This window comes from Scyliorhinus torazame, chromosome 28, assembly GCF_047496885.1.
Source record: "Scyliorhinus torazame isolate Kashiwa2021f chromosome 28, sScyTor2.1, whole genome shotgun sequence".
In the NCBI taxonomy this organism is placed as follows: Eukaryota; Metazoa; Chordata; class Chondrichthyes; order Carcharhiniformes; family Scyliorhinidae; genus Scyliorhinus; species Scyliorhinus torazame.
Genome location: NC_092734.1, coordinates 27,045,380 through 27,059,363, shown reverse-complemented (window position 1 = coordinate 27,059,363; position 13,984 = coordinate 27,045,380). Strand labels below are relative to the sequence as shown.

At 52.2% G+C, this 13,984-nt stretch overlaps 1 protein-coding gene across 1 annotated transcript in view; it reads left to right on the top strand.

Annotated features, from left to right (window-relative positions):
* Positions 1 to 13,660: 13,660 nt before the first annotated feature.
* The window catches only part of wdfy4 (WDFY family member 4), a 307,274-nt gene continuing 306,950 nt past the window's right edge, over positions 13,661 to 13,984 (top strand). The window contains exon 1 of the mRNA XM_072491727.1: positions 13,661 to 13,838. The gene's annotated coding sequence lies outside the window, so the exon portion shown is untranslated. The remainder of the gene's footprint in view (positions 13,839 to 13,984) is intronic.

Genomic DNA, 13,984 nt, shown 5'->3' with positions numbered 1-13,984 from the left:
TTTCGGCCCGGGCTGGCGCGGCGCCAAAGGCCTTTCCCGCCAGCCGGTGGAGCGGAAACCACTCCGGCGCGGGCCTAGCCCCTCAAGGTGAGGGCTTGGCCCCTAAAGGTGCGGAGACTTCCGCACCCTTGGGGCGGCCCGATGCCAGAGTGGTTCCTGCCATGCCATCCAACCGGGACCCTCCGCCCCGCTGGGTGGGGGAGAATCCCGCCCCAGGAACGCAAATTTTTAGGCACTTAGAATTCTTTGTTCCCCCCACGCGAGAAACACAGCGCCTGAGACATGAAGCATCTGATTAGCCAGCCCCGGGTGGTCATCCGAGCTCTTCAATGAAGGGAGACGCTACGTTTAGAGGGTCATAACATCATAGAATTATAGAATTTACAGTGCAGAAGGAGGCCATTCAGCCCATTGAATCTGCACCGGCCCTTGGAAAGAGCACCCCACTCAAGCCCACGTCTCTATATCATCCCTGTAACCCGGTAACCCCACTTAATCTTTTTTTATGGACACCAAGGGGCAATTTAGCATGGCCAATCCACCTAACCCGCACATCTTTGGACTGTGGGAGGAAACCGGAGCACCCAGAGGAAACCCCGCAGACACGGGAGGACGTGCAGACTCTGCACAGACAGTGACCCAAGCCGGGAATTGAACCTGGGACCCTGGAGCTGTGAAGCAGCAGTGCTAACCATTGTGCCGCTGTGCTGCCCAAGTCATTCAAGTCAGGAGGATGGCAGTGAGGAAATCTGCTCCTTCATTCATGGAGCGGGCCCTCGCCCGTATGCAGGATGCCGTGGAGGAGAGGGGGGGCATAATCTACCCTCGGGCTGGCAGGAGACTCTCTCGTGACTAATCCCGCCTGGGAGATGGGCACAGCATTGGTCAATGCCTGCCGCTTGCACATGTCGCCTCCCACAAGCTTCCTCACGACCCCGGGGATGCCTTTTCAGAAACCCTCCCTTGTCACACGCCAACCCCACACATGCCAGGAATCATTGGTATTTGAACTGCCTGGTGTCCATCCCCACTTGTGTTCCTGCAGGTGAAGCTCGTCCACAACCATCGCGAGTGAGAGAAGATGGGTGGTGGTGCGATGCTGGAGCTGAGATCCCTGACTCCGTTCGAGGAGAGAGCCCTGGAGCTCGCAGGGGTAGAGCAGGAGTGGATCTGCGCTGAAAGCGAGGTGGGTCTGCGAGAGAAACGTGAGGAGCCACTGCACTCCCATCCAGGTGACCAAACGCAAGTGAGTTCCGTGTACTCCAAACCCATGACCAAGCCATGTACTAAAAACATGTTCCTTTCCTTGCAGGAACATCCCCCGATGCCTGGCTGTCCACCAGCGATGTCTCACCACCCACCCTTGGCATGACAGAAGATATTCGAGACGACACCAAAGATGTGTCACAGCATTCACCCGCACCATCCACCATCGCAGAGGCACATACCTCGGTGGGCGATCTTAGCAGGCAGGCTTCAGGTGAGCCCCACACATTCTCTGACGCATGGAGGCCTAGGGATCGGACAGTCAGAGGTCTGCCGGATCCCAGGATTCAGCTGTGCCCTCGCAAAGCGCCGTGCCTCTAGCCACCTTTGTCCCTCAGCTTCTTGGGATGGCGAGGCAGAGCCGGGAATACCGGGAGGGGTTGTCAGTGGCACGCTGGCAACTGGAAGGCTAAATGGAGGAGTCATAGAATTTATAGTGCAGAACGAGGCCATTCGGCCCATCGAGTCTGCACCGGCTCTTGGAAAGAGCACCCTACCCAAGGTCAACACCTCCACCCTATCCCCACAACCCAGTAACCCCACCCAACACTAAGCCTCCTGTCTCAGGAGATGGTGCCGGCGATGCCTGGCTCCCAGGCCAATGCTGCAAGGGTGGCATCGGCAATGGAAAGCCAGGGGCAAGAGTTTAGATTCATGATGGGACAACTCTGAACCATAGCTGAGTTCTCCCCAACCATGGCTGAGGGGTTCAACAACATGGTCCAGACAATGGTGGGCCCCCAGTCGCTTCATGGGAGCAATAAACAAACAAAGAAAGGCACCGTTCCCCCACGAGGATGCATTAGGGCAGATGTCCAAAACCTGGGTCAAAGAGGGAGGTTAAGGCCACCAATGGTGAAGTGATTAAACTCAGGATCATTCAGGGGGCCAGATTTAGAGGAATGCAGATATTTTGGAGGTAGCATGCAGGTACAGCAGGTAGAGAATCATAGAATCTCTACAGTGCAGAAGGAGGTCATTTGGCCCATCGACTCTGCACTGACCCTCGGAAGGTAATAAAGAAAGTGAATGGAATGTTGGCATTTATAGCTAAAGGAATTGAGTATACAGGTAAAGAAATGTTTTTGCAACTGCAAAAGGCACTGGTGAGATTGCACCTGGAGTATTGTGTCCAGTTTTGGCCGCCTTATTTGAGGAAAGATGTAGCGGCATTGGAGGCGGTTCAGAGATTCACCAGATTCCAGAGCTGAGGGGCTGGACTCTCCATTCCTGAGCTTTAAGTGCTGAAGCTAACGGAGAATCCATGGACCTTCATGTCGGAAAAATCAACGCCACACCCGCACTAATTCTGCTACCGGTGAGGGGCTAGCTCCGGCACTGCGTGGTACACCAGCAGAACCCACGACAAACGGTGCGGGAATCGCTGGGTGCATGGTGGACACTCTCAGGGCTGACAGGCTGCAGCCGGGCTTAAACAACACACCCCTCACACACACACACACACATGAAAAGATGGGACAGGTTGTGCTGGGGCGCCCATCCAGCTGATGGGGCGGCTGGGGCCAGAGGGCACTTCGGGTTTTGCCCCATGGGGGGGTCATCTATACGACCCAGGGCGCAAGGTTTATAGCGGGTTAACAGCAGCATGCGCAGCCGCTGGTGTTCCGTACCCGTCCACCCCGACCCCACAGCCCATCTCCTGGCCACCCCCTACTATTCTCCCCCCCCCCCCCACCACCCCCTCGGCCCTGGCAGAAGCCCCCGCCCCCGGCCAGCAGCACAGCTGTCGGAGAAGTCTGGCGGTGTTGGACGCTGTCTGTACGCCCTCTCTCTCTCTCCGCAGCCACCACGCCAGGTTCACGATTGCTGAGAGCACACGTGGCCCATGCCATCGCGAACCCGGCCCATCGGAGGCGGAGCATCGCGGGTGGGCCCGCTAATGAGAATATTATTTTCTGTGTCTGAGTAAAGATCGTAGCCTTCCAGTTAATACAAATGCTTTATTCAGTAGGTTTGTTCTGTCTCCAGAGCTTAACTAGACGTCACACAGTCAAGAGGCAAAACAAGAGAAGCTAAGGTAAGCTACCTGTGCTGAGCTGTCTCTGTGTGCTGCTGCTCACTAGCCCTGTGCTTCTAAAAGAGGCGGATCCTCCCTTGGGTCGGACCCTTTATACCCGCCTCTAGTGCTGCCCTCTAGTGATACTGTGGCTGTTATGTCTGTGCTGTAGTCCCTGGTGTATGTGCAGATGTACAGATCACTGCAATGAGATGCGAATAGGGTTTCAACGACGTGCTGCGTGCGTCGCAATGACGCCATTTTCGAAGAAGCGGTGCTCGCGATTCGACGTCAAACCGGCGCCTGCCGCGATTTCGGCGTCGGGAGCTATTCTCCGCCCGATCTCGGCGCCGGCCAACGGAAAATCCCGCCCGAGGGGTTTGTCTTATGAGGAGAGATTGAGCAGTCCAGGCCCATACTCTCTTCAGTGTAGAAGAATGAGGGGAGATCAAATTGAGGTTTGTAGGGCGACAAAGTTATGGATAAAGTAGATGTGGAGTGGATCTTTCCTCTTGTCGGGCATTCTAGAACGAGAGGCCGAGTGTCCTCCTCCTATCCTCTCGGATGGCATTGCAAGGTAGCAAATTTAAAACAGAGATGAGGCGAAACTACTTCTCCCAAAGAGTGGTGAATTCGCTACGACAGAATGCAGTGGATGCTGGGACAGTGTGTAAATCTAAGGAGGAGTTCGACAGATTTTTACTTAGTAATGGGTTGAAGGGTTATGGAGAACGGGCAGGACAGTGAAGTTGAGGCCACGGTGAGAACAGCCATGATTGTATTGAACGGGGGAGCAGGCTCGAGAGGTTAAATTGCCGAATTCTGCTCCTAGTTCTGATGTTCTAAGAAATAACTATTCTGTCCAATTTCACCTTCCAGCTCTTGATCTGCAGCCCTGAGTGTAACAGCAGTTCAAGCACACATCTGGTGTTCTTGATTCAGGGGAATTTTTTGATTAATATGGGGGTCGGGGGTGATGGGGAGAAAGCAGGCACAAAGGAATGAGAAACTTATCAGCTGTGATCAAATGGCGGAGCAGACTCAATGGGCCGAATGGCCTAATTCTGCTCCTATATCTTATGATCTTATGTCAGTCCCAGCCCAGGATCCAACAGTGGCTAGGAAATTGACCGAAACCCCAATATTTTCGTTTAGTTTGTAAGACTGTGCAGACTCCGCTACAGGAGCGATTTCACAAAAAAAACAGGGATTTGGCATTTTATAAACACAACTTTATTATTAACACAATATTAAATCTTTAACCTCACAGCCGAAAATAGCCTATGATTACCCCTTGAACAATACACAATATAGCAAATACACTACCCTTAATCACTATCTCTATTCCCAATTAAACAACAAGAAAGAAAAAAATATACAGCTGTCAATCCAACCTACACCCCAATGGTCTCCCAATGGCACAGAGTAATACATGTTTTCCAGAACAGATTTGGCTCCTGTTAGAACCCCTGCAGACTCCGGCTGGATGTCTTCAAAAAGCTGTTACAAGCGGCTTGTTTCAGCTTCTTCCTTGTCCTCAGACAAGTCTGCACTGCTTCAAATACAGTTAATCTTTTCTAAATATCCGACTGTGAAAGCAAAATACCTTACTTGTGTTCCAAAGGGTCAGCCAGATTAGAACTCAACTTCAAAACTTTCTCACAATAGCTCCACCCAGCAATGACCTCAGCATCCCTAGCTGAAAACACATTGGGCTGGATTCTCCGTTCCTGCGACAAAGTGCTGATGACAGCGGAGCACGTGTGGTCTTTCCCGACCTTAAATTTGGCGTGAAACTCTGACTGGTTCCGGTATTGGTGAGGGACTAGCACCGGTGCCGACTGAAACTCCCGCCTCCCACACCGAAAATGGCCAGAGAATGGCCGGGTCCCGGGCCGTGCATGCGCACAGCTGACACAGCTGCAGTGGTCATGTCGTACAACATGGCGCTGGCCGTGCGGGAGCCCAAACCGCCGTCCACGATCCCACAGCCCACCCCCTGGCCACCCCCCACCAGTCCCCCCAGCTCTAGCAGAAGCCCCCCCACCCCCCAGCCAGCGGCATGGATCTCGGCCGAGTGTGGCAGCACTGGATACAGCCCGCAGCCGGCATGCAGGGTTCACGCTGGGACCACACGTGTCCCGCGCCATCGAAAACTCAGCCCATCGGGGATGGAGCATCACGGGTGGGCCGGCCCAAGAAGCGCCAACGGCGCACAGCGAGCGTCACTGTGATGGCAGTTTGGAGGGGGGGGGGAGCATGACGGACCAGCGTCAAACCAGTGCTGGCCCAGATTTCGGCGCAAAAATCCATTCTCCGTCCAATCACTGAACACGGTTTCAGCGTCGGACTATGGAGAATCCCTCCCATTAACTCCCCAGGCTTAAAACACATTGGGCGGGTTTCTCCATCCAGCCACACCAGATTTTTGGTTCAGCATGCTGTTGGGACTCTCCGTTTCAGCGGCTGGTCAATGGGGTTTCCCATTGTGGGGCAGCCCCACGCCATCGGGGAAACCCCCGGGCTGCTGGCAAAACGGAGAATCCCGACGACGGAAAATTCCGCCCATTGACTCCCCAAGTCAAGCAACAGGCTTTTGTGATGGTCAGTTTCACCTCTGGCTCCTGAAAGCTTTCTGGCCTTGCAAAACAAGGTTATTTGAAAAACATGACTACTGCAGTCGAACACACTGTAACCCAGGCTTTTAACCCTTAAATTGCCAAACGTTTACAGTCCAATATGTCTAAAGTCCTGCACTCGGCCACAGAGGGCTGTGGAGTTTGAGGAGATTATTGAGGGAGGGAAGTGTGGGGGGGAGGCCTTAATTGGAGGAATTCGAAAGCAAGGATGAGAATTTTATCCACCTCAAACAATTTTGCTGATTAATAAATGGAAGGGTTCAAAGAGAAAGGGTCCCATTACAATGCTTTTGGAATGATTGTTATATTTGCTCCCAGTGTTCTCCCGGCCGCTGTCCCCAGGAGATTAATCTTCAGAGGGTTTAAAGCAGGCCCCTTCATTCTGGTGAAGACGGTGGCGATGGACGTTACGCGCCCTGCACTGTACAAGGTGCTTTCCAGCAGCCAGCCCTGCAGTTTCCTTTTCAAACAGCTGCCTTGAAAAGTGGTAACCCGAGCCGTCAGTTTTAGCAACTCCACCCACAAACTCAACCCAGCACCCACACCGGGTAAAAGCTCCTGTTCCTCGTCGCCTACAGTAAGTCAGGATTTTTAAAAATGCAGTTTCAAGGAAGAAAGTGTCCTGGTTCAGGGTTAATTGCGGCAGATTATTATTATTTTTAGCTTAAAAGCAGGAACAAGCAACAGGTAGAGGCGGCCAAGTTCCTCCTGTGTGTTTACGTCTTGGAATAAATCCATCTGAAAAACAGCTCTTCTCGTGTAACCGGAAAGCAGAAGCGAAACTTGGCACTAAAGTTGGAGAAACTGTCAAGTGATATATTGTATGTAAACTAGGGTACATTTGTCTGATCAAAGTATCTGGTGCAGCACGGATATAAGGCTCAGCTTCAGCAATTCCACGGTTGGAATGTTTTCTGCGTATCAAGTCGACTTGGCATTTGAATTTAAAGGGGCGGTTTCTTTAAACGTCATGTTTACTACTACTGTGTCCCTGGAACAATCCAATCGTCTGCTCCGAGGCTTAGTCCCCTCATTTCCATTTCAGTAGATTCCTTTGCCACATTTATTCCTTTATTTCTGATGTAGTACCAATCCTGCTATTGTCTGGAAATTCCCCTTGGAGAAAACATACTTCAATTCACCTTGTGCTTGATATCTGCATGTTTGTAATTCTCACGTCTCATCAGTAGTTTCACTTACCTGGAGAATTGTGGCTGGGGCACAGACAGAACATTCCAGGAATAAGGAAGGCCAATTTGGACCCAGGTATCTTTCCGGACGTGACTGCCTGGTTCTTGTAAGTAAACCCACATGGGTGTGCCAAAAAAGGAAGCTTTCAATTCTGCAATCTATTCAACAGAGGAGACATTAGGCACAGTAGCACAGTGATTAGCACCGTGGCATCACAGCGCCAGGGTCCCAGGTTCGATACCCAGCTTGGGTCACTGTCTGTGCGGAGTCTGCACGTTCTCCCCGTGTCTGCGTGGGTTTCCTCCGGGTGCTCCGGTTTCCTCCCACAAGCCCTGAAAGACGTGCTGTTAGGTAATTTGGACATTCTGAATTCTCCCTCTGTGTACCCGTATGTGGCGACCAGGAGCTTTTCACAGTAACTTCATTGCAGTGTTAATGTAAGCCTACGTGTGACTATAAAGATTATTATTATTACATTAATTTCCAGTAAATTTGGTTTGAGTCCTGTTGAACTCTATCCTCCATCTGTATCTTCTTGGCACTGAAAAGGCAACAACATCTTGACTAGCCCATTTGCTCTTTCGCTCCTAGTGTTGCCAACCCTCCAGAATTGGCCTGGAGTCTTCAGGAATTGAAGATCGATCTTCAGGAGACTGCTGCGTGCAATCCCTGGAATAAATATCAGAGGGGCATCGAAACATTTCGCTTGAAAATTTCTCCTTGTCAGATTCAAAAATATCGAAAATGGCGGGTGTTAGGTGGGGTGGGGTGGGGTGGAGTTGGGTGAGAGTAGTGAGCAGTCAAGCACCATCCAATTGGGTAATGGGTCTTTGCTTTCCAATTGGTGTAGGAAGGCCACACGAGGATGTGTGTGTTGGCCGACTAATGGTTGGAGCCCGGGGTCATGTTATATGTTGAAACCTCCGGAAATATACGTGATCACAGTTGGCAACCGCCCAGGCTAAGCTGTTCTGAAAGCAAGATGGATACAGAACTGGCTAGGTCATAGAAGGCAGAGAGTAGCAATGGAAGGGGGCTTTTCTGATTGGAGGGCTGTGACTAGTGGTGTTCCGCAGGGATCAGTGCTGGGACTTTTGCTGTTCATGGTATATATGATTGATTTGTCGGAAAATGTAACTGGTCTGATTAGTAAGTTTGCGGACGACACAAAGGTTGGTGGAATTGCGGATAGCGATGAGGACTGTCAGAGGATGCAGCAGGATTTAGATCATTTGGAGACTTGGGCGGAGAGATGGCAGATGGAGTTTAATCCGGACAAATGTGAGGTAATGCATTATGGAAGGTCTAATACTTGGGTTCCTTTTACATTTTGTTGTTGATATTTTGTGAAAACTTTAATAAAAATTATTTAAAAAAAAAAATGTAAGGTCTAATACAGGTAGGAATATACAGTGAATGGTAGAACCCTCAAGAGTATTGACAGTCAGAGAAATCTACGTGTACAGGTCCACAGTTCACTGAAAGGGGCAACACAGGTGGAGAAGGTAGTCAAGAAGGCATACGGCAAGCTTGCCTTCATTGGCCGGGGCATTGAGTATAAGAATTGGCAAGTCGTGTTGCAGCTGTATAGAACCTTTGTTAGGCCACACTTGGAGTATAGTGTTCAATTTTGGTCGCCTCATGTACGTACTGTGTACGTTCCTCAGCCGCAGAAAAATAATTTTCACTGTAGTTCGGTACATGTGACAATAAATCAAAATCATCACCATCGGCAGAAGATAAGGGTTGGCAAAGTTGGTGCAAGTGCCTTTTATGTGGCCTTTTATGTGTGTTGGCACTTTATATAGGGAGTTTATCCTCAGCCCATTCAGAAGGTCAGTGTGGATCTGTGATTAGATTGAGATTTTAAAAAATTCCACCATAGCACCAACTTAATTATTTTTAGCATGGTTGTTCTTTGTACCAATGAGTGCTGGTTGGCATGGTTGTAACAACCGTGCTAAAAGTTGGCACGCTGGAAAACTCTGAATAATAATAGTCTTTATTGTCACAGGTAGGCTTACTTAACACTGCAATGAAGTTACTGTGAAAATCCCCTGGTCGCCACACTCCGGCGCCTGTTCGGGTACACAGAGAGAGAATTCAGAATGTCCGATTCACCCAACAAGCACGTCTTTCGGGACTTGTGGGAGGCAACCGGAGCACCCGGAGGAAACCCACGCAGACACGGGGAGAACGTGCAGACTCCACACAGACAGTGACCAAAGCCGGGAATCGAACCCGGGTCCTTGGTGCTCTGAAGCAACAGTGCTAACTAACCACTGTGCTACCATGAATTGCAGGGAAGAGTGGTACAAATATCATCTTTTGTCTCGACCGTGGTTTTGTATTAGATTCCCATTTGATGTTACTTTCCTCAGGGTGCAGTCGTGTCTCAGTGGTCAGCTCCCTTGCCACTGAGTCAGAAGATTGTAAATTCAATTCCCCCCACCCCCGTGATTGGTGGGGGGAATCACAGCCGGTTTTGACCCAATGCCCACACAAGCCACCAGGTAGCAGTCAGAACCAGGAACCTCGGGTGACTTCCTCCTTCCTAGACGAGAGGGAGTCGAGGTTAATCTTCGTGTCCCTTCTCCGAAACTGGCAGATAATCCGCACTTCCTTGACTTGATGACGCAGCACAGACCAGTGTTTGAACCTGAGACTTTTTGGCCTGCGTGGCTACACTTGAAGTGGAGCCTGGGCCAAGAGAACATTATAAGATAAATATGAAAGTGGCTTTAAAACGAATCTACAAAAGAATATAGGGCGGGATTCTCTCAGCCCAGGTCGGGCTGGAGAATTGCCGGATCGGGCGCGAATTGTGCGCCGCCGCCCAGATGCCGGTCCGCTGATTCTCCGGAGAGCGGAGAACCGGCGCCATCGGAGCCGGCGCGGCTCCGGTCGGGGGCAGTTCTACGCGGACCCCCCACCGATTCTCCACCCGGGATGGGCCGAGCGGCCCCGCAAAAAAAACCCCGAGTCCCGCTGGTGCCGTTCACAGCTGCTCTTACCCGGCGGGACCTCGGCGCGCATGCATCCGGGGGCGGTCTGGTGGGGGGGGGGAGGGTAGGTCCGACCCACGGTGGGGGGGGGGGGGGGGGGGGGGGGGGCTCCGCTGTGGCCTGGCCATCGATCGGGGCCAACCGATCGGCGGGCCGGCCTCTCGGACTGGGGGCCTCTTCTGTTCCGCGCCAGCCCCTGTAGCCCTACGCCATGTTGCGTCGGGGCCGGCGCGGAGAATGGAGCCACTGGGCATGCGCGCATTGGCACCGGTCCCACTGCGCATGCACAGACCCGCGGCCCCCATCTGACGCCAGGATCGCCAGCTAGAGCGGCGTGGGTCGCTCCAGTGCCGTGCTGGCCTCCTGTAGGGGTCAGAATCGCTGCTCCTGAGGGCATGTTTTTTTAAATAAACATTTTATTGAGGTATTTTTGGATAAACATAGTGTAAAAAGCCTGCTTCCTCCCTTTATTAACCCCCTACTCTAAGCTAAACTAAACCCCCCCCCTCCCTCTGCTGACGATTAATTTTCCGCGAAGAAGTCGATGAACGGTTGCCACCTCCGGGTGAACCCTAACAGTGACCCTCTCAAGGCGAACTTGATTTTCTCCAAACAGAGAAAGCTCGCCATGTCCGATAGCCAGGTCTCCGACTTCGGGGGCTTTGAGTCCCTCCAAGCTAATAATATCCGTCTGCGGGCTACCAGGGAAGCAAAGGCCAGAACGTCTGCCTCTTTCTCCTCCTGGATTCCCGGGTCTTCCGACACCCCGAAAATCACCACCACCGGACTCGGTGCCACCCTTGTTTTTAACACCGTGGACATGACATCTGCAAACCCCTGCCAGAATCCCCTAAGCTTCGGACATGTCCAGAACATGTGGACATGGTTCGTCGGCCCTCCCACACATCTTGCACACCTGTCTTCCACCCCAAAGAACCTGCTCATCCGGGCCACTGTCATGTGAGCCCGGTGAACGATCTTAAACTGTATCAGGCTGAGCCTGGCGCATGTTGTGGACGCGTTGACTCTACTCAACGCATCTGCCCAGAGACCATCCTCTATCTCTCCTCCTAACTCCTCTTCCCACTTGTGCTTCAGCTCCTCAGTCTGCGTGGCCCAGACCCCATGAGCTCCTTATAGATGTCGGAGACCTTCCCTTCTCCCTTCACACTCTGGAAACTACCCTATCCTGAATCCCCCTTGGTGGTAGGAACGGGAAGGTTGTGACCTGTTTACGTAGGAAGTCCCACACCTGCAGGTACCTGAATTTGTTTCCCCATGCCAAACCAAATTTCTCATCCAGCTCCCTCAAGCTCGGAAAGCTCCCTTCTATAAACATATCGCCCATCCTCTCAATTCCTGCCTTCTGTCATCTCTGAAACCCCCCGTCATTCCTTCCCGGGCAAACCGGTGATTATCGCAGATTGAGGACCAGACCGATGCTCACTCTGCTCCCACATGCTTCCTCCATTGCCCCCAAACTCTCAGGGCTGCCACCACCACGGGTCTGGTGGACTACCATGCCGGCAGGAATGGCAGAGGCACCCCGTTATCAACGCCTCCAAACTGGTGCCCTTACATGATGCCACCTCCATACGCTCCCATGCCGACCCTCCCCCCACCACCCACCTCCTGATCGTGGCGATATTCGCCACCCAATAATAGTTGTTGACGTTTGGCAGCGCCAGCCAGCCCTCTCCCTGGCTCCGCTCAAGCATCCCCTTTTTTACTCGCGGGCTCTTGCCCGCCCATACAAAGCCAGTGATAACTTTGTTAACCCTTTTAAAAACGGTCCACGGAATAAAGATGGGAAGACACTGGAACACAAACAGGAATCTTTTACCACAGAATCTGACATTCAGAAGTGTACTTTCGCAAGAGGCCCTATGAATTGTGCTTTTCTTCTGTTCCATCCAAGTTCCCCTCAGCCGCGGATAGGCCCAAATCTCACTGCTCCCCCTCACCTCTGAAGTTAAAAGGCGGGTGCGCCCTTTTCAGTTTCGGCCTGACGGTTTGACACCGCGTGCTCAAGACTTAATGCCCGAGGGATGAGTGCCACCTTGCAACTTGAAAGATGTTGGAACAGTTTTGACACTTGAACCCCGCCCCCCCCTTCCCCCCCTCCTTTGCTTATCAAGGTCGCGAATCTCCCAGCCCCACGCCGGGCCGGAGAATCGGCGCGAAAAGCGCCGGTGCATTTGGCGCGGCGCCGGTCGCGGGTCGCCGATTCTCCGGCCCGGATGGGCCGAGCGGCCGCGCGGAAACGGCAGAGTCCCGCCGGCGCCGTTCACCCCTGGTCGCTGCCGGCAGGACCTCTGCGCGAAGGGTCGGGGGCGGCCTGTGGGGGGGGGGGGGGGGGGTGGGGGTGAGGGGGGCTCCGTCCCCGGGGGGGTGGGGGCCTCCGATGGGATCTGGCCCGCGATCGGGGCTCACCATTTGGCCCATCGAGTCTGCTCTGCCATTCGATCAAGGCTGGTCCCATCCTGGCCGTCCTGCCCATTCCCCATAACCCCTCACCCCATTACCAATTAAAAATCTGTCTAACTCCTCCTTAAACTTACTCACTGTCCCAGCATCCACTGCACTCTGGGGTAGCGAATTCCACAGATTCACAACCCTTTGGGAGAAGTCGCTTCTCCTCAACTCCGTTTTAAATTTGCTACCTTGTAATGCCATCCGAGACGACAGAAGGAGGACACTCGGCCTCTCGTTCTAGAATGCCCTACAAGAGGAAAGATCCACTCCACATCTACTTTATCCATAACTTTGTCCATCACAATAAAATAATAATAATCTTTATTAGTGTCACAAGTAGGCTTACATTAACACTAACACTGTGAAAATCCCCTAGTCGCCACACTTCGGCGCCTGTTCAGCTACACTGAGGTAGAATTCAGAATGTCCAATTCACCTAACAAGCTCGTCTTTTCGGGACTTGTGGGAGGAAACCGGAGCACCCGAAGGAAACCCACGCAGACACGGGGAGAACATGCAGACTCCGCACAGACAGTGACCCAAGCCGGGAATCGAACCTGGGACCCTGGCGCTACAAAGCAACAGTGCTACCCACTGTGCGTCTGTGTCGGCTGGATGAAAGGGCTATCTGGTTTGTCCCTCCTCCCCCCCCCCCCTCTCCGTCCCTGCAAATTTCTCCTTTTGAACTCCATGTCATGTTCCCTTCTGAAAGCTGTTGTTGAGACTGCTGCATTCCCTATCACGAAAACTCACTGTGTAAACAAACAAAAAAAAAATCTCCTTATTCCCTTCTTCCTGCTCCTTCCATTTGCCAGTTTTACTTTTGCTCCGGTTGCTGACCTGCTGTCAGTGGTAGATTTACATCTAAATGTAATCCTCATACCGCTGTGCAGCTGAAGATTGCAATCGCGGAGAGCAGTGATTCGATAATCATTTGCTCAAAAGAACTTCTGCAAAGTTGTCTCTCTTTTGATTGTAACCTCACGTCAGCCCACATTTCCATCTACTTCTCCTTTTATCAGGAAGTGAGCCACATGACTTGGGCCCCTGATCGTGATTCACTGGTCAAAGTCCAGGCAACGGAATGAGACAGAATAGGTTTTCGTGGTGCTTCGGTGAGGATAGCATTGTCGGTTTTCTGCTTTGAGAGTGATATGAAGCTACGTGTTTGGGGAAGAGTTACGAGTGCAGACACTGGAGGTAGCAGGAGATTTTGAATTTACTGTGAGCAGTGCTCAGAGTCAGGTAAGTGCTGTTACTGCTCAAGGTCTTGTGGCTCTTCACTACCCCAGCAACTAGTGCTGGGCAGTACGGTAGCACAGTGGGTAGCACTGTTGCTTCACAGCTCCAGGGTCCCAGGTTTGATTCCCGGCTTGGATCACTGTCTGTGT